At 40.5% G+C, this 20908-nt stretch overlaps 1 protein-coding gene across 5 annotated transcripts in view; it reads left to right on the top strand.

The window, feature by feature from the left end:
* Window positions 1-259: 259 nt before the first annotated feature.
* CUL2 (cullin 2) overlaps window positions 260-20908 on the top strand; it is a 136716-nt gene continuing 116067 nt past the window's right edge. The window contains exons 1-2 of one of the 5 annotated variants that reach the window (XM_037131537.2): window positions 17774-17954; window positions 18132-18237. The gene's annotated coding sequence lies outside the window, so the exon portion shown is untranslated. Of the gene's footprint in view, window positions 562-17568; window positions 17722-17773; window positions 17955-18131; window positions 18238-20908 lie in introns of those variants that run through there. The other 4 variants (XM_037131555.2, XM_037131547.2, XM_037131527.2 and 1 more) reach the window with 4 other exon arrangements.

Genomic DNA, 20908 nt, shown 5'->3' with positions numbered 1-20908 from the left:
GGGGGAGGCGGGGCAACCAGGCGGGTCCCTTGGCGACTGCCTCCAGGCCTTCCTGCTCCTGCTCCGTTGCCTCCCACTCTCCTCACCCTTAGGCGCCGCTAGGCCCTGCTCCTCCCCGGTCGCCGTCGCGGCCGCCCCACCAACTCCATCCCAGCAACTCGGGTGCCGTGGACTTGGGCAAACCTCAAGAGTTTGCACCGTGCCCCTCCCTCCTCTGCCACCCTCAACCCGAGCAACTCCCAAACGCCGCCTACAGCAAACCTCGGCTCCCTCCGCTTTTCCTCTTCCTTTGAGGCCTGGCTCCCTGCGTCGTCGAGACTCGTCAGTTCTTTCCTGTTGCCGCTGCTCTTCTCACGCTCACACGGCCACTGCGGTCTCAGGTTAAGGAGACTCCCGCCCGGGGTCGGGGTGAGAGGGGAGGAAGTGCCTTGGGCTGGCGAGGGACTCCGGAGAAGCTCTCTGGGACTAAACAAGGAAGGTTTCGGCAACGGCGCCCGCACCGAGGATGGTCTGGCGGAGCGCTGGGGCACTTTTTTCGGACAGTGAGGATCTGAGAAGACGGTAGGTTATGTGCCCTAAAAACCATCTTAACATCTCATCTCAAGCATACCTTTTCATAAAGAGAAGAAAACAGTAGGTAAGGGATTTGGAAAAAAGTTAATTAGATAAGGGTTGCAGTCCAGGGCAAGTTTTCTAGTATTTCTTTACCTACTGATCAACAGTTCTGTGCCTGCATCTCAGACGTTTCCTCCCTGGAACACTGGCTCAGATACCTTCCCTATAGATAGCATCCCATTTGCTTGCAGACCCCTTGGAGCACAAAGGTTGAGTTTCTTGTCTCCCTGTCGACCTCCTGGAGTCACATAGGACACGTATTATAGTCCCTGGAACAATACCTTTCCACCTGTATTAATTACTGAAGTCTATCAACTATAACTAAATCTAAAATCTTTATCTCTTGAGTTCCTCTATCAGAGCTAATTGTATGTTGTGCTCTGTTGTGATCTGAAGCCCTCCACCAGGTGTCTTGGTTCTAGGGCTTGGGACAAACTGCAGTGCAGGCCAGTGTCATACTTTGCCTGTGACTGGCCTTAGTCTACCTGTTAGGAGCTACAAAGCAAACCACAGTTGAAAGTTGCCTGTGCTATGCCTAGGTGTATTTGCAGGTAGAACCAAGCTGTGAGTCAACTATGGCTTCCAACTGTACCAGGTCTGGGGTAAGTCAGCATGAAAAACCCAAGGTACTCTGAGACCTCCCATCACCTGACAGCTGACCACAAGGCTCAGACACTAAAAGAGCTTCAGAGAGTACTCGACTTTTGTGAGGGAGATTCTCAGAGAGTAACCAGGGTCTGGCAAGTGGTGTTCACTAGGTTCATACAGATTAAAACTCAGTTTCAGTGCTGGGTCTGAAGCCACTCTGGGTACACAATGACAAGCTGCCACCCTTCTGGGACTTGCAGACCCAAGCAGTGGCACAGGGGTCTCAGGATTTCAACGGGGTGGAGCAAGTAGAGTTCATAAGGCTAATGCAAACCAAGATTTGGCTGTGTGAAAGGGGGGAGGGAAGAACAGGATAAAAGAAGGTGAAGGGATTAGCCAAAGGATATAGATGCAAGACCCACAGTTGCAGACAAGTGTGATGATGGCCAGAGGGAAAGGAGGGGTAGGGGCTGCGTGGAGATGGGCAAAGTGGGGCAAAATGGGGACATGTATAATAGTGTCAACAATAAAAATAAAAATAAACTGTAGAAAAAATTTGGCTGTATGGAATGAGGTCTCAACCCAGGAATGACGACAGCGCCTGTGAGCCATGTGGGAGCATGGCCCTTGTCTTAAAGCCACGCAATTCAGATTCACCCACTGGGCTTGACTGGAATAACTCTTTTTTAAAAAGAGTTTTTCTTTTTAGACAGACTACAGTGCTGGCACAGACTGGTTGCTATTGAAGGAGCCTGGGATGGTGTGCAAATTGGGTAGGATGGGGCTTTAGGGAGTCATCAGGGTAGAGCTGGTATAGTTTGCCAGGCTAATGGCTGTGTGATGGAAAGGGCACCATATACGAAAGTTGGCCCTTGTCCACCATGCAGGAAGTCAGTCCTCGCCCTGAAGCTGCACAACTCAGTTTCTCCCTGCCTGTGTTTGGCACCCCCTGAACTTGACAAGAACTCTGACTCTGGTCATGTTTTAGTTGGGTAGGGTAGAGCTAGTGTACCTCACTAGGCTAATGCCTGTCTGGGGAAAAGGCCTAACCTAAAAAAATGGTGTCACCTTGGCCAGGTGGCTCAGTTGGCTGGAGCATCATTCTGTCACAGAAAGGTTGCAGGTTTGATTCCCAGTCAGGGCAAATTCCTAGGTTAATGTTTCTTTTTCACATTGACACATCTCTCTCTCTCTCCCCCCACCCCACCCCCCACCTTCTTCTCTCTCTAAAAGCAACAAACACCCTCAGGTAAGGATTTTTAAAAATGTTTAAAAGAAAAAAAAAACATGGTGCCTGTGGGGCCATGGGGGAGGAGGACTCAACACAGGGAAGTTGGAGACTGTTCCATCAGCCCTTGCCCCAAAGCCACACCACTCAGTTTCTTCCTGTATGTCTCTGGCTCCCACAAGCTATGGTCTCTTTGCTGGAGCCCAAGGTAAGTACCTGGCAGCATTTGTTTCTTGGCCTTTTAAGAGGATGCCTGGGTTTCCAACAGCCTTCCTTATCACCTGGATGGATGAAATCTCTGATTTTCACAGCCTCATATTATATGGATTCCTCTCCCAAGCATTGGTGCCTTGGGCTAGGGAGCCCAGTGTGTGGCTGAGACTCCTTGCTTTGAAGGGGAGGCATCTGCTGCTGAGATATTCCTCCAGATTCTCAACTGCCACTTGTAGGTGTTAATCAGGCAAGCCTGTTTTCACCATCTTACCATTCTCAGTGTGGCTGCTTTATATCCTTAGTTAGAGGACTTCTGTTCTGCTGGTCTTCATGTGGTTCTACAGGTTGCTTGCTCTGTGATTTAGTGGGAAGAGGTGAGTGCAGCTTCCACCTACTCCACCATCTTGACCAGAACTATTTTAGTTTAAATTGAAATATCTAAGAAAATGTGACTGTAAAGAGTATTGAAAGTTTTAAAGGGTCTGATTTAGTAAGCTGGTATGTTTAGACATTGATTTATAATAGTGTTTATATCCTAAAGATTTGTTACTATTGCTTTGCTTTGTTTAGAGTGTGAAATACTTGAAAATGTTTGACATATTGCATTTGTGATTGTGGTTTAAAAATTTAAAGGAAATTACTTAATAAAGCTTGTATATGTTTGGGAAAGATTTAAACAAATTTAATCTTTAAGTGTTATAAACTGAGCATTAATAGCAAGAAGAAATGAAGACATATTTTTAATATTTTAATATAAAGTATTGTATGGTTGTATAAACAAACTAACATTTGTAATTCGAGCTTAAGGGCTTATTACAAATTTGGCTTTTAATTTTAAGTTTAGTAAATTGAATATGAATTTTAAAAAATTAATATGTTTTCTTTTTGCTTAGTTAATGTCTAAATGCTTCTGGGTTTCAGGTTGTATACCTTTCTATAATGAAGGCTTCTGTATGGGTTATAATTGCATTTGACTGGGAGTAAAATAAAATCAACAGTGGCTTAAACATCTAATGGATTTATTTGTCTCACAAGATAACAAATGCAGAGATGATATAGTAACTTAAAGATATTTACATGGACCCAGAATTCTTTTATGCTTCTGCTATATTATCCTAAAAGTGTAGTGTGGCTTTTGTCCTTATGGTCACTAAGATGGCTGTTATATCTGAAGATATTGTACCAAAATTCAGGCAGAAAGAAAAAGACCAGGGACAAAGGGCAAAGAACAAAAGCCTTCTAGTGAGACTTTATCATTTTTACTCAGAAAAGATAGTTTTGGCTGGTGTGTCTCAGTGAATTGAATGCCAACCCAGGAACCTTTGGTTCACCAAAGGTTCCTGGGTTCCATTCCCAGTCAGAGCACATGCCTGGGTTTCGGGCCAAGTTCCCAGCAGGGGGTGTGCAAAAGGCAACCATGCATTGATATTTCCCTCTCTCTAAGACTACATTTTTTTAAAGGAAGAAAAGAAAAGATAGTGTTCCCCTGTAACTTTTGGCCAGAAATGTGTCACATGGCCACCTCTAGCTGCAACAAAGTATTTGCTGTATGTAGACTAAGTCAAAGGAGAAGTGAGTTGGAATTGGTGCTGAATGAACCAATGTCTCTGATCTCTAAGACTGGGTTAGATGCCCCCTTTATGTGCCTCATATTTCCCTGTAAATGAGGACACCAACTAGAATACCTTGAATACTATTGTATAATCAGTGCCAGTTTGAAATAGATATAAAAATGCAATGTGTGTATTCTGCCTATTGTTTTTTCCTACCTTGTATGCTGCCCATATACATTGATAAGTGACTGGATTAAAAACTCCTTGACAGCAATATATTGCATATATGATGGTTGCCCAGAACCTTTTCTTAAGGAGCTTGCTGCTGCAAGTATGGTCCTAGACTGGCAGCTTCAACATCAGTGAGCAGCTTGTCAGAAATGCAGAATATCAGGCCTTTCCCAGATCTATGAATCAGAATCTGCGTTTTAACAAGATCTCTAGGTGATTTGTTTGAACATTAAAGTTTGAAAAAAGTACTGCTTTACTGAATCAAGTTATGCCAGCTCACCTTCTGGACTTTGTAGTTATATGAACCAATACATTCATTTTGTGCCTGAACTTGTTTTTTCCATTTGTAGTTGAAAGAGTTCTCACTTGTCCAGGCAGTAACCATATATTATTAGGTGCTTAATTCTCTACAGTGATTCATACATTTTTGTTTAATTTAATTTATAATTGAATCAATCATCTTTTCATATGCATGGATCATAAAAAAATACATCAAGAACAACAAATGAATTCAGCTCTCATGTTAACCCTGGTCAATTGTTAGTGGCTCCTGGACATTCTCATTGTGTTGAGGAGTGCAAATTAGCATAAGGTCTCAACAAGAAAGAATACACTTACTGTTGACTGATAGCATGTGGTGACACTGATACCACCCTCCAATCTCAGAGGCAGATTCACATTTCATAGTGAAGGTGATGGGCAAGTCAACTCCAATATTGCTCCTTAGTTACTGATTCAACAATTACTTATTAAGATTTACTGTGTTTCAAGCACTGTACTGGAGGCAAGGATAAAGTGATACAAGACACATGTGGTCTCTGCTCAGCCAAAATTTATTGTTAATTGGGGGAGACAGACATTAAATAAACACTAAATGTACAAATAAGTACTTGACTAACTGCTAAACTGTGATAAAACTTCGAAGAAAAAATGCAAAAAGTTACAGAGACATGAAATAGAAATCCAATAAAGTCTAAAGAGCAGATTGGCTTCCATGAACAAGAAGCTTTTTAGCTGAATCTTGAAGGATGGGTAAGGAGTTAGCTTCGAGATGAGACAGTATAAAATTGTCCTGGGCAAAGAACAGCTTATAGAAAAGCTCTGCATTTAGAAGGAGTTTGGCATTTGAGGAAATAGAGGACCAGTATGGCTGGAGCATAGAGTACACACAAGACTGAGAACTCAAGGCTGGAAAATTAAGCAGGGGCAAAGCTCAGAGTCTCCTTATAACTATTACTAGGGATTATAAATCCTGAAGAGAGACTGGCCAGATTCACATGAAACCCATTTCTAATTAGAAAGTCAACTTAACGATTGATCCCAAAGCTTACCTCCAACATTATGAGCATTAGTTGCTGAGGAAGAAAATGGAACTAGAGAGACAAAGATGTCTACCATGGAAATATGCAAACCCACGTGGCCCAGTAATTTCCTATCCATTCAAATCATTCATGCAATTAATATTTATTATTAATCATCCAATGAGACATATTTCAGTCTTCTTATATTTTCTAGTGTTTTGTACACAGTAGCTGCTCAATTGCTTCTCAGTCTTAGTGTTGGCAGATAAATGCCCCATGGGTGTCTCATATTTCTGCACATTTTCCAGACATGCACTGATTTTTTTTGTTCCAGACTATTTTTCAAGAATGTTATATAACAAACAACTCTTCTAATGCAGCTGATTATTAAAATTGAGATTATTTATGAGCTCAGGGTTCCTCAGCTATAACAAACCCACTGTGTGCTCAACAATCACCTGGGCTGCTCCATTTCACCCCTCTGACACTTGGGGACTGTGGCAAGGGAAACAAGTGTGAACATGAAGTTGGTGCTTCCTGCTGTGCTGTAAGTAACAAAGTTTTGTCTCCAACCTGGGAGTTCCATGTCTTCTGCCAGCACTTAAGAAATTGTGGCAACTTGTCTTCTTGCAAGTGTTGTCAATTCTCAGGCCCTTCACAGTTCTTTACAGCTAGTTAGGGAGTCCAATATGTGAATACATAAGTTAGAGTATGGAAAGGAAGGTGTTCTCATACAGAAGTATGAATTTCAATACTAATTCAGCTTGGTCATAGTGGTTTAGAGAATAAAGGCTGTAGGATGAGTAGGACTTTACTCATTTACAAAAATATTACTGATAAAGGGTCAATGTACAAGAAGGCAAAGAGCCATTAAAGGGACCTGATTTATCTAGGGACAGTAAAAAGTTTGGTGTAATAACAGAATAATACATTGGGTGAGTACCAGGAAATAATATTGGAAAGTATTAACCCATTAAAGAAGGGTATGTTCAAAACGATCTAAGAAGGGTGGAATTGCAGTTTTCTAACTTTATTATCAACCAAATTAGTATTCTGGGAAGTAAGGATGTGTCTTTGAGCAAACTTGACTATTCTGGACAAATTTCAAATTCAAGTAGTGTTATTATTTTTCTGATAAAAGGAGACTTTAAATGTATGTTTACTTTTTTAAAACCTTGGAAGACAAAGAAGTTAATGTGGATTACAAAATGGTGGATTTTATTGTCTCTTTTTAACACATAAAAGTTATTGTTTGTAATGTATATATACTTATAACATATTTCAAAGTATTTGCAAAATATCTATTCTAAGATCAAGCGCTGTAGCTTGGGTTTTTTTAAAATATGAATTTTCATCTCTCTGTTTTATATATTCTTTCCCAGCACAGATAGGTAAAGCCTATACATAGAATTGTAAATGTGGAATCTGGAGGCTAAACTTGACTCTTCTAGGCCCTGGCTGGGTAGCTCAGTTGGTTAGTGTCCTCCCCATATGCCAGGGTTGTAGGTTCTATCAGAACACATACAAGAAGCAAGCAATGAATACATAAATAAATGGAACAACAAGTCCATGTCTCTATCTCTCTCAAATGAATTTTTCCTTCCTCTCTTTCTCTCTCTGTAAAATTAATTTTTGGAAAGACTCTTCTAGACTAGAATTCTTCAGTAAGCTAGTCTAGGTGTAATTATTCTATCACTAAAGGTGAAAAATAGTTGTTTTAATAAAAACCATTAGGCTAGTAGGCATAATATTCAATTCTTCATTTTACTTCAAATTTTCACACAATTTTTGCCTTGTATTATATATTTTTTAAACAGGAGAAAACTAAATTCAATATGTGTACATAGGAGAATCACAATGTGATGCTCATATCATAAAATAAGGCTCAAAGAAATGATCAAACCAGGTATTTTAAAAACACTATTTAGACAAAGAAACAATACATTTTGTTAGAAATTGGTAGGACAAAGAAAGTTAGTGCTCATTAGAAATGACCCTAAGCAAGGTTTGGGCTTAGGTGATAAATTAGTAAAAGTGTTAGAAGGTTTACTTACACAGACTTTTTTGACTCTGGATTTAAAAAAATATCTTGTGATAGGTTATCTCTCAGCCTTGAGGAGCAATGAGGGTGCTTACCACGTGGAGATTTATTTGCTGAATTTAGAGAGACAGAGGAGAGTCAGGCAGCTTCTCCTACTCTTGCTTGATTTATTTTATTTAAAAATTGATTTTATTTTTTATTTTTAGTTTTTACAATCTTATTTATCTTTAAATCATTTTTATTGATTATGCTGTTGCAATTGTCCCATTTTCCCCCCCTTTCACCCCTCCACTCAGCACACCCACTCCCTCAGGCAATCTCTACACTGTTGTTCCTGTCCATGCATGGGTCATGAATATAAACTCTGGCCATTCCATTTCCTATACTGTACTTTACATCCCCATGGCTATTCTTTAACTACCTATATGTACTTCTTAATCCCCTCACTCATTCACCCATTCCCTTACAACCCCCTCCCATCTGGCAACCATCAAAACACTCTCTGTATCCATGATTGTCTCTGTTCTTGTTAGCTTAGTTTGTTTTTTAGATTCAATTGTTGATAGATATGTATTTATTGCCATTTTATTGTTCATAGTTTTGATCTACTTTTTCTTAAATAAGTCCCTTCAACATTTTATATAATAATGGTTTTCTGATGATGAACTCCTTTAGTTTTTTCTTGTCTGGGAAGAGTTTTATCTGCCCTTTGATTCTAAATGATAGCTTTTCTGAGTAGAGCAGTCTTGGCTGTAGGTCCTTGCTTTCATGACTTTGAATATTTCTTGCCAATTTCTTCTACCCTGCAAAGTTTCTTTTGAGATATCAGCTGACAGTTACAGGGGTGCTGCTGTAGTAACAAAGTTCTTTTCTCTTGCTGCTTTTAAGATTCTCTCTTTATTTTTAACCTTTGGTGTTTTAATTATGATGTGTCTTGCAGTGGGCCCTCTTTGTATCCATCTTGTTTGAGATTCTCTGTGCTTCCTGGCTTTGCATGTGTATTTCCTTTGCCAAATTAGGGGAATTTTTTTCATTATTTTTTCAAATAGATTTCCAATTTCTTGTTCTTTCTCTTCTCCTGGCACCCCTATGAGACAAATGTTATAACACTTGAAGTTGTCCCACAGGCTGCTCAAACTATCTTCATTTTTTTGGATTAGTTTTTCTTCTTCTTGTTCTGAATGGTGGTTTTTTGCTTCCTTATCTTTCAAGTCATTGATTTGATTCTTGGCTTCATCCACTCTGCTGTTGTTTCCCTGTAAACTGTTCTTTATTTCAATTAGCGTATCCTTCATTTCTGACTGGATCTTTTTTATACTGTTGATGTCCTCAGTGTTTATCAGGATGTGTAAGTTCCTTGCACATCCTTATACCCAGTGTTTTGAACTCTGCATCTGATAAATTGTTTATCTCCATTTTGCTTAGTTCTTTTGCTGGAGTTTTAATCTCTTCATTCGAGCCATGTTTCTTTGCCTCCTCATTTTGGCAGCCTCCCTGTGTTTGTTTCTATGTATTAGGTAGAGCTGCTTTGACTCCCTTCCTTGGTAGCATGACCTAATGTAGTAGGTGTCCTGTAGGGTCGAGTAGCATAGGCTCCTCTCTCACCCAAGTGCAGTACTTGAGGTGTGCCTTTTGTGTGGGCTGAGTACACCCTCCTCTTGTGGTTGAGTCTTGATTGCTATTGGCAAGTCAATGGAAGGGATTTACCCAGGCCAGTCAAGCTGCAAGGACTGGCTGTGACCACTGACCATCAATGTCCACCCTTTGTGGAGGATCAGCTGTGCAGGGGCAGGGTGGTTGTTCTCTTACTCAGTGTGTAGTTGTCCACTGGATGTGCAGGTTCTGGGATTTCCCAGGTGGTACAAGCCAAGTTAAGTCCCCACTTGTGTTCTGCCCAGGGCCACTCTGCATGATCTATAAAGCAGTCTGAGATGGCTGCTACTTGTACTGGGGTTGGAGATTCCTAGACTAAGCCAAATTTTTAATCTAGGCTGGCTGTTGCTAGTGCCATGCCTGGGGCCACTTATCAAGAGGTAAGGGGGGGTTGGGGATCAGTGAGGCCTGCTGTTGCTTGTTTGAGAGGATTTAGGTAATTATGAAGCATAAACCAAGACCAGCCATTTATATGGTAAAGTCATGGTTAACCATTTGAGTGGGCCTGTAAGTTGGGTGGGACAGACTCTCCAGGGATTTCCAGGGTGAGACAAACAGTGTTAGCCAGGTTGATAGAGTCTCAGGGCAGCAGCCTGTCAGCCCTGTGGCTCTGGGGGAAAGGAAGGGCTCAGAAAGGGACAATGGCCTCTGCCCACCTTTCTATCTGGGAGAAAACTATACCCAGCTCTCACTTTGATGCCAGATGCTTCAGTTCCTTCCAATGTGTTACCAGTGCCTTGTAAGCTGCTACCCCAGTGCTGGAGCTCAGAGAGAGTGAATCTGAGTAAGTCTGTGTGTGGGTTCTTTAAGAGGAACTGCTTGGTACTCTAGAAGTTTCTTCCACCAACTCAATCCCCACTGGTTTTTGTAGCCAGAAGTTATGGGGACTTGTCTTCCTGGCAGTGGAACCCTGGGCTGGGGGCTTGGTATGAGGCTGGGACTCCCCTCTCCCATGATATCTCTCCCAAATTTTTATCTATCACATGTGGTTGTGGGACTAGCCCATTCCACATCTGTGCCCCTCCTACCAGTCTGGATAGATGTGGTTTCTTTAATTCCATAGTTGTTGGATTTCTATTCAACTTGATTTCTGATGGTTCTGAGTAATGGTTGTTCTGTATTTAGTTGTAATTTTGAGTTGGTTGTGTGAGGAGGCAAGCCATATTTACATATGCTGCTGTCTTGACCAGAAGTCCCTTTTGCCTTGTATTAAAAAAAATAGTATCTAGTTAAGATAGCATCTGAATTAGAATAAAATTATACTAACTGTTAAAATTATAAAATAATCATTTTACAGTATTCCTTTAGGAATGTCTTGATCCGGGTACTGTGTGTCTTACATGAGTTTAAATTCTCCAAATCCTACTTTCATAGATGAAGGACCTGAGACTTCCTTGAAGGTTATGAGACTTGCCCAGATGAAAGACTTGGAATCCCTGTGTTATGAATAAGTTCCCCCGCTTTCCCATTACCCTGAAGTCCTCTTCTAGGATCTTCTCACAACCAGGTACCCATCCACAGATACAGGCATTTTTCTTACTTCCATTCTTTCATGGGATCTATTGGTTAGAAATGGCCAGGAAGAAGGGAGAAAAACTTAAATGGTAAAGAACATGGATGTGAGCCCATGTTGACATGGAAAGAAAATAAAGTGATATTAAGGAACAGCAAGAAAGACTTTGTTGGGTGCCAGAATTCTTCTTAATCCTAATTACAGTGGTGGCTACACAGATCTATATATGTGTTAAGATTGATGGAACTATATACCCCTCTCCCAATAAATTTTACTTTATTATAATTTAAAATAAAAGTAAATACAGAAAACAAAATGTAAACCAGTGCAAGGAGGTCATGCCTCCAAATTTTCTTACCTTCCACAACAGTTCGAAGGGAAATGTGTTGAGGATCTAGGCTTTGAGTAACTTCTTATAAATTAGGTAGGTTAAAGATCCATCAGATATACACACATGCTGATTTCTAAGACTACATTGTGAATGTTTTACTTTCTCTCTCCCTAGCAAAAGACACCTTTTGGGAAGCAAGAGGTTGTTAACAATTTTTTTTTAACATTTTTAAATTGATTATGCCATTACAGTTATTCTATTCTCTCCCTCCGTTCCCCTCCACCCTGCACACCCCTCCCTCACCAATCCCCCCCTTTAGTTCATGAACACTTGTCTCAAGTTCTTTAGATTCCGTATTTCCCCTACTATTCTTACCCTCCCCCTATCTATTTTCTATCTACTGTCTATGCTACTTATTTTCTGTACCTTCTCCCCCCTCCTCCTACTCCTCTGTTGCTAATCCTCCATGTGATCTTCATTTCTATGGTTCACTCCTGATCTAGCTGTCCTCTTAGTTTGCTTTTGTTTTAGGTGTGGTTGTTGATAACTGTGAGTTTGCTGTCCTTTCACTGTTCATCTTTTTTATCTTCTTTTTCTTAGATAAGTCCCTTTAACATTTCATATAATAAGGGCTTGGTGATGATGAACTCCTTGAATTTGGTCTTATCTGAACTTTATCTGCCCTTCCATTCTAAATGAAAGCTTTGCTGGATAGAGCGATCTTGGTTGTAGGTCTTTGGATTTCATGACTTGGAATATTTCTTTCCAGCCCCTTCTTGCCTGTAAGGTCTCTTTTGAGAAATCCACTGACAGTCTGATGGGAACTCCTTTGTAGGTGACAGTCCCCTTATCTCTTGCTGCTTCTAGGATTCTCTCCTTCATTTTAATCTTGGGTAATATAATTATGATGTGCCTTGGTGTGTTCCTTCTTGGGTCCAACTTCTTTGGGACTCTCTGAGCTTCCTGGATTTCCTGGAAGTCTATTTCCTTTGCCAGATTGGGGAAGTTCTCTTTTATTATTTGTTCAAATAAGGTTTCCACTCGTGACTGTTCCTCTTCCCCTTCTGGTACCTCTATAATTCGAATATTGGAACGTTTAAAGATGTCCTGGAGGTTCCTAAGTCTCTCCTCATTTTTTTATATTCTTGTTTCTTCATTCTTTTCTGTTTGGTCATTTTTTTCTTCCTTCTGGTCTACTCCCTTGATTTGAGTCCCAGTCTCCTTTCCATTACTATTGGTTTCCTGTGCATTACCATTCATTTCAATTAGTTTAGCCTTCATATGTTCGTCTAATTTGTGACTAAAATCAACCAGTTCTGTGAGGATCCTAATCACCAGTGTTTTGAACTGTGCATCTGAAAGTTTGGCTATTTCTTCATCGCTTAGATTTATCAGCTCTGGGGCTCTGAGTTGTTCTTGAGCCATGTTTTTATCTGTTTGTGCCTGTTACCCATGAGGAGCAGAGCCTTAGTTGTTTACCAGTGTGGGGCCACCCAGGTCGCTGGTTTGTGATGCTGTATGTGGGGGCAGGGTCAGAGAGGGAGCAATGGCAGTCCTCTCCACTCACTGAGTCTGTCCCACCGCTCGCCCCCACCTGTTTATCTGAGTGGAAATGTGGGAGCCAGCCGCCCTTTGCCCTTTGCCCTGCGGTCTCAATGCTTGCCTCTTCACTGGTTTATCTGCACGCAAATGCTCAACTGACCGCAGACAGCCAGCCACGCCTCTTCCCTGTGTCCACCCATAGCTAGCCCATACCTGGGATCCACGCCTTCAGCTGCTGGCGCACCACCCTGGTCGGGGATCTTTTTGGCGAACCCGATCCGCTGCTGGCTTCGCCCCTCTTACTGGTTTAGCTGAGCATTTCATTGTTTTCGGACTCGGTATTGTCGATTTTCTGTGTGGTTTGGTTGCGTTTATTGTTGTTAAAACTTTGTTGTTTTTAGATTTGGTTGTGCGTGGACGCAATGTGTTTCCACCTAGGCCTCCATCTTGGCGGAAGTCTGTTAACAAATTTTTAGGTTGGTATAAAACATGAATACTTGTTTTATTAAGTATTAAACCATTGTACAATTCTAACTATATTATTAGTCTTATTTGCTTTCCCACAGATACCCAGCTGAGTAAACTATAAGGTTAACAATGGTTGATTTTTTTTGGAGGGGGGCTTACTGAAAAGTATCTTCTGCTTATTAGAAAAAGCATTGGTACCCAACTGAATCTCCTGTCCTTGCCATATGTAAATATACTGTTTTAGAAATCTGGTTACATAATTTTATACATTCCTATTCTCAACATTAATATTGAGCATACTTAAATATTTAAGACCTTCCTTTGTCCAGGGACTGTGTGGGTTTTTTGGGGGGTGGGACTGTGTTTTTTAGCCCATTTATCCTCTCTCTAATTAGCTTTCTTCCAGACTTGTTACATTTTATTTTCCCTGCTTTCTTTGTCCCTGTCTCCGCAAATGGATGGCCTACATTGCTTATTTTTATTAAGTTACAATCTCCCATCTTCTCTGTCATCACATTTATCTGGATGGATCATGATTCACATTATACTCGTAGTGATACACATACTTTTAATATGACATAACACTTAAGAAAAATGTCATCTCTCCTTCTTTCACATATCACATGGTATTTATTGTAATCCTTTGCTCAGATTCACTCCCTATTCCCAGTTCTGAGAAATCATCTTCTAAATGTACTATCTCAAATGATGTGAGTATTGGTATTTCTTTAAAATGAAGTTTCTTTGAACACAGCTTTGGTCTTGTTAAATTACCCGTCTGAATGTGACTGCAAAGAAACATAAAAACTTCATAGGTAATTTCTCTTTTATTTGAAAGAGAATACCTTTTTTTTCTTTTAAAATAGCTTTTTGCCAGAATTGTCTAGGAAAGTCAAAGATATAACCTCTTCATTTGGTTCCACTTTCTAATATAGAAAATCTTATGGGCTCCTAGCTTTTCTGATTAGAGACCTTATGCTTTTTTTTCCTCTTAAGTGTACAGTGGGTGATTTAAAAAAAAATGAGCATTTTTAGAATAGTTTTATATTTACACAGAAATTAATAGTTAATGGGGAGTTCCCATATACCTTCTTTGCCCCCCACTCCACCCCCATTTTTCCTATTAACATCTTAGATTAATATGGTAATCTGTTAAAGTTCATGAACCTATTTTGATACGTTGTTGTTAACTAAAATCTATATGGTTCAGATTTCCTTGTGTTTTACTAATGCCCTTTTTCTGTTTTAGGATCCTGTCCAGTATGCCACATTACTTTTAGTACTCAGGTCTCCTCTTGGCTTGGACAATTTCTCAAACATTTTGTTTTTGATAACCCTGATAATCTGAGGAGTACTGGTCAGTACTGGTCTATTTTGTAGAATGACCCTCTACTGGAATTTGTCTGATGTTTTTGTCATGATTTGGTTTGAAGTAGGACGATCACATAGGTAAAGAAAGTATCATTCTCAGCACATCACAGCAAGGGCACATATTATCAACAATGACTTATCATTATCACTGTGGATTATAATCATCTGGTTGAGGTGGTATTTGTTAGGTTTCTCTATTGTAAAGTTACTCCTTTAAAATTCCCTTTTCATGTTGTAGTTTTTGGAAGGAAGTCACTCTTCCTGGTCTACACTTAAAGAGTGAAGAGTTATACTCCCCTTTCTTTGCAGTAAAGTATCTACATAATTTATTTGGAATTCTTCTGCATAAGACTGTTCTCCATTTATTAATTTTTCAATCATTTATATTAGTGTGTGCCATGGATATTTATTTTATACTTTGGGTTATAATCCACCACTACATTATTTTCCTGACCAAGTTGTTTTAGCTTTGACCATTGGGAGCTCTTTCAGCTGATTCCTGTGCCCTTTGGTATAACTGCTGTCCATGTTGACATTTTTATTTCTGAGCACTTCCTTACTTTCTCACACTACAGCGTTCTCTAGGCTCATCCTATGTATTCCTGCTCAGCCCTAGAGTCAGATATTTTTCCCAATGGGAAACTTCCACTTTCATAAGCATAGAACAGCTCTTTAATTAGATGCTCCAAACATGAAAACTATTCTTCGATACCTCATCTTTGTTAGTTCACTAGAAACAAAAGTTGGGAAATGTTTAATAAATGGTATAACCAGGAAATGCAAATTCACAGTAAAGATTCAAGAAATGAAGATTCAGGTTTACTGTATAGAATATAAAAATGAGATAAATTATTTAAAATCATAAATGTTCCACAAAAATTAGGGCTTTTTTGGTCTTATGTCTGTATGACAATCTTATAAGGACATAAAATGATTCTGGTTAGGCTCTTCAAATAGTAGGTACAGGGAGATTATGAAATGAACTTGGAAAATTTTAAAGAAAAAATTATGTACATTCACAAGTAGAAAATGAATAGAAGTGAATATACATGCACATTGCATGCACATTATACATGCAATATACAGTAAGTAATAATACAGATATATTCTAAGTGTAGATATTCCTTTCTGACATTGCAGATAAATTGACAAGTGGTTGTTTTTTAACAGTTATAATGAGGAATCTAAAAACACATCAAGGAACCTTTGTATTCTGCTTTTTATGTGTGCATACACATGCATACAAGGTGGTACATGCATATTTATCTATTCATTGGTCTATCTTGCACTTTGAATGGATCTTTTATCTATGCATGATTTTGTAATGTCCTACACTAGTCATTTGGAAAATATTGGTTCATTGTGTCACATAGATGATCCATATATTGACATACTTCATACTATATCAAAAAGTAATATTTATTAAGAGCATTACAGTTTCATTAGAAAACTCTTAAGCTGTCAAACTGATGGTGGTGAACACGTTTTCCAAATTTCCAAATTTTACTTGAAATCTATAAAGTTTATCACTGGCAACAAATACTGTCAGCTGTTTTGCTGAAGTGACAGGCTCACTGTGTTCATTTTGCAGAAATATTTGTCAGTTCCCCAGTCAGAGTAACATTGGTTTGTCAATTGTTCTTTCAAGGAAAAATGGTGTTCCATCAAAGAAGCAGATAGTTCAGCTTACAACTCTGCCACACAGGTGTCTTTCTTCCACAGCCATCCTATCATGTACTTTCCATTTCTTCTCAGAGAATATTAAAAAGATGTGTACACAAGGGCTGACATTTACAAAATTAATATTTTTTTACTACTTCATCAAGGATATTTCTAAATCAATTTTAAAAAGGGGGAGGGTGTGGCAGCAAATAGTAGGAGCATTTTGTGCCATCCTCTCGATTCCTGATAAGGCAGTATCAGCAGTGTTACTATTGTTTGGAACACTGTCAGTACGAATGCCAGCCCAATAAAAAAGGACAAGGAACTTGTGTAAGTATGAAGATTGTTTTTAACCTCAGGACTCCAAATAGGCTTGCAGATTTCCTGAGTCTTGCGAACCACCATTTGATAATTGCAGAATTAAAACAGGGAGAACATGAGAAAGAGGTCATATAATGGAAACGAATGGTTGAATTGAAATCAGTATTTAATTTTATTAAAACAAAGAGTACAGACTTCAAGAGCCATGAGAAACAGATTAGGAGGAGGACTGGTGGGGTTTTATCAGATCAGGAGACAGGATTTCAAATAGGCCTTGAAGGATTGGTACAAGTCATTTGAAGAAAGGGGTGGAAGGGAAAACGCTTGCTCAAGGCGCGCAAATGAAGAAGAACTGACCAAAACTCTGGCAAGACTTACCGCTGGGATCTCATGGGTGTGAAAGGCAAATAAGGAGTAACGCCAGGCTTTTCCATTGTGGTCTTGTGTTTATAGGTGACAGGTAATACGTTGTCAACATTACTGTTTAAAATTGTGAGGGAGGAAAGCCCTTCACACTGATACGATGATGGAGAGGTGGCCAGTCGGTAGTGAATATTCAATTTGTCTTTAGATAAAAATGCTCTAGAAAAGGAGTATGTCAGAGGGAAAAGTAGTTTTGCTAATATATTTCTGATTACTTGAAAAGCCGGTGGAAGTGTGTGGCAGGGATATGGTGGTGCCCGAAAATATTCACACAGGTCTGAAACAACTCAAAGGAAAGTACTTTTGTTGAAAACACGTTCCTGAAATATTATTACAATGTCGGATCCAAAACTCGGTAGGTTCTGAGTCTCTCGAGCTCAGCGAAGGGGGCAGCACAAGCAACGCCTTCAGACTGGGCTTTCTGCGGCCTGTCGCAATCACACTAAAGCAGGCTCTTTGCGCTTGCCGTATGTGGACTGTACCACTGCTCTCTGAGGGGTGTTTGGCGGCGCCTGTGGAAAGGGAGCACGAGAGTGTGTGAGGGGGAAAGCAGGGTGCTAAAGAAGACTAATTTCACGGATCCTTAACCGACCTGTCCTTTTCCCCTCCGTACCTCCCCTCCGCCCCTGTGTAGTCCGGGCTTCTCTGTGTCTCCGCGCGGCCGCAGGTGAGCGTGGAGCGGCAGGCTCTCAGGCTTCGCAGCGCACCCCCCTGCCTCTGGGACGGGTGGCGGCGGCCCGCCGGGGAGGCGGCCGCGGGCACAGTAATGGCAGCGCTGTGAGCAGGGGAACGCGACTGACAGCCACTGCCGCCCACCCTCTTCGCCGGGGCTTCGTCTTTCATTCCTTCAGGCGGCCTCCCCTCCCCTGTCCCCTGCCCCTTGTCCCGCTTCTGCAGAAGGTAACCCCGTGGAGGGTCCGGGAGCCGGCTGCAGACGCCGGGAAACTTCCCTTCCCGGTTGATGGGTGGCGGGGATGGGGCGGAGGAAAGGAGTTAGGGGCGAGGAGGGGGAGGGGAGAGGGGGGAAAGCGGGTTCCCTGGGAAGATGGTGTCCCGTAAGTGTCCCTGGCTCCCTAGAGCGCTGTCTCCTAAGTCCTGCCACCCCTTGGACTGGATTCCGGGCCTCCCCCACCTGGCCTTGGCCGCCCCTCCCTCAACCCCATTTTCCTCCGAAGGAAGGAAGGTGAGAGTGCGTGTATTCATCTGCTTACTTACGTGCTCACGGGGACACACATCTCCTTGTATTTGGAGGTGGGGGTGGCATCAGTCTCTTACATCCTTACCACAAGAATTTCCACTTTTGTTTCCGCAGACAGCGAAGATTGATAGCTATGGGGAGAAGTGCCTAAGTGCGTGCTAGCCTGTCTCAACACTTAGGGTCAGGTGAAATAAGATCCTTAGACTCTCTTTAGAGCATTTACACACTAGGGAGTCAGGACCATTCTTTACCATCCCACAAATACGTGCGTGTAAATAAAACATCTGTAAATTACAGACTTATTGTTAAGTCCTCTCCTTTCCCCTCAGGTTACTGTTACCAGTTGAAAGGCAGTACTTCAGAAATTTAAATTTTGAAGCTAATGAGAACGTAAACTGTTAACATGCGCTATAGACTCTGTCTTTACATTATAAAAATCTTTTAACTAGACCTTTCCCAAACCTACATTAATAATAAACTATAGGAAGTTTGTTGAGATTGACTACTGACTTCATAATAGGTATTTTAAAACACCTGAAAGATTCTTATTTCCCACTCATTTCCAAGACAGATAAATGAGTAAATTGGTTATAGTTTGCCTCTTTTACTTAATACAGTTTGAAGAACCAAAAGAATCATAGGTGAAATAACAGATGTGCACATTGTTTTGAGTTATCCTTTTAAAAGTTTTTTTTAGATGTTTACAGGTTGCAGGAACATTTCTACAGTGTGCATGCACATGGTGTGTGAAAAATGACCTTTTCTATGTGTTTCAGTGTTCACATGCATCTGAAATACTCTTGCTTCACCGTCTACACTCTAGTGATTTTCAGTGTTTTAAAAGTGTGAAGTTAGTTTATCCATATCTTTTATTCTCACTAGTCTGTCACTACATTAAATGATGTACAGTTCTTTAAAGTCAGTTTTGTCTTGTCTATCAGTTAAGTATTTATTAAGCACCTAGTTCTTAAGCCAAACATAAGACTCTGAAATTCCTGCCCTCTGGAGTTTCAGCTGAGGAGATGGAGAGAGAGAAAGACAATAAATAAGTAAAAATAGCCCTGGCTGGTGTAGCTCAGTGGATTGAGCACGGGCCTGCGAACCAGACAATCGCGGTTCGATTCCCAGTCAGGGCACATGCCAGGGTTGCAGGCAGGTTCCCTGCAGGGGATGCACGAAAGGCAACCATACATTGATGTTTCTCTCCCTCTCTCCTTCCCTTCCCCTCTAAAGATAAATAAATAAAATCTTTAAAAAAAAAGTAAAAATAATTTTAGAGGATTGTATCATAAAGGAAATAAAACGTGGAGTTGTGGTAGTGACTGGGAGACTACTTTTGATGCTGTGGTCAGGAAAGACTTGTCTGAGATGAACTTTGACCTGATATCTGAAAAGTGAGGGGATATTTAGCCTTTGGAAATGTGAAAGGAGTGTTCCTGTCAAAGGGAACAACAAATGGAAATGCTCAGCAGTAGTATCAAGCTTGGGTTCAGCCAATTGAAAGAAGCTCAGAGAAGGAAGACCCTGTGAAAGATCACTGCCAGAGACCAGACCGTGTCAGGTCTTATTGTCCAAAGGCATCTGGCTTTTATTTTTAAAGTACATTGAAAAGCTGTTGGGATTATTGCAAAGCTGGGAGTGATAGGGTCTGATTTACAATTGGACTGTGGAGGAGATGGGATAATGGGGGAACAAAAGCGGGGAATTTGGTGAGAAGGCTTTGGCAGGCAGAGTAGTGACTGGAGTGTTAAGAGACCAGTAAAAAAGGTTTCGAGATACATTTTGGAATTAAAGGTATTTATTGAACTGGTGTTTGGATGAAAGTGCAGTTGGCTGGGACAGGTGATTCCTGGGTTTTGGGCTTCAACTGGAGGATGGCGATGTTGTGATTTGAAATGGGGAAGAAGTGAGGGAAGAATGGAGATAGGGTAGAAGTGGACGTGTTAAGTAGAAACTTAGATGTTCAAGCAGAGATGAGAAGTAGGCAATTGGATATACATGCCTAGAATTTAGTGGAGAGCGGTTAAGGAGTCATTTATTCAACAAATTGCAGTGGGGTTAGAATAGTGAGAAAATAGATTTAAAAAAATCTCTGCCTTAATGGAACTTAAATCTGGTGAGGAAAGAGAGATGAGGAATCATCAGCATTTATCTGTTGGCTTATTTATGTTTTGAATAAAAACTACATTCACATGATTCAAAATTAAACATGTTTGATGGGGAATAGAATAAAAGTCTATTTTTTTTTTTGGTCTTTTACCACACAGTTTGGGTTGGAGACAATGTTAGTGTTTTCTTACATGTAGTGCTTCCAAAGATATTCTTTGTGCACATACAAACAAGTATGTGTATATATTCTCCCTATTTGAAAAGTAGTAGCATACTTCACCTGCTTTGACAGAGTACATTTTAAGAGGATTAAACAGTATTTAAAAGTTATGAAATGGGATGGGACCACCTAAGTAAAGAATGTAGAAAGCAGAGAGGAAAGTCATGGGGCATGGCAACATTTTCTGACTTGGCCTTTGCCCAGTGACCTGCATATGTGCAGTTGTTTAAAGAGCTTTTGTGACACTTTTTTTATTTTTTAGATTTTATTTATTTATTGTTAGAGAGAGGGGACGGGAGGGAGAAAGTGGAGGAGAAACATTGATCA

The sequence above is a fragment of the Artibeus jamaicensis genome, unplaced genomic scaffold, assembly GCF_021234435.1.
Source record: "Artibeus jamaicensis isolate MK-2021 breed Jamaican fruit bat unplaced genomic scaffold, CSHL_Jam_final contig_515, whole genome shotgun sequence".
NCBI lineage: Eukaryota > Metazoa > Chordata > Mammalia > Chiroptera > Phyllostomidae > Artibeus > Artibeus jamaicensis.
The sequence above is the reverse complement of the archived record's forward strand: the minus strand, read 5'-3'. Positions and strand labels throughout refer to the sequence as shown.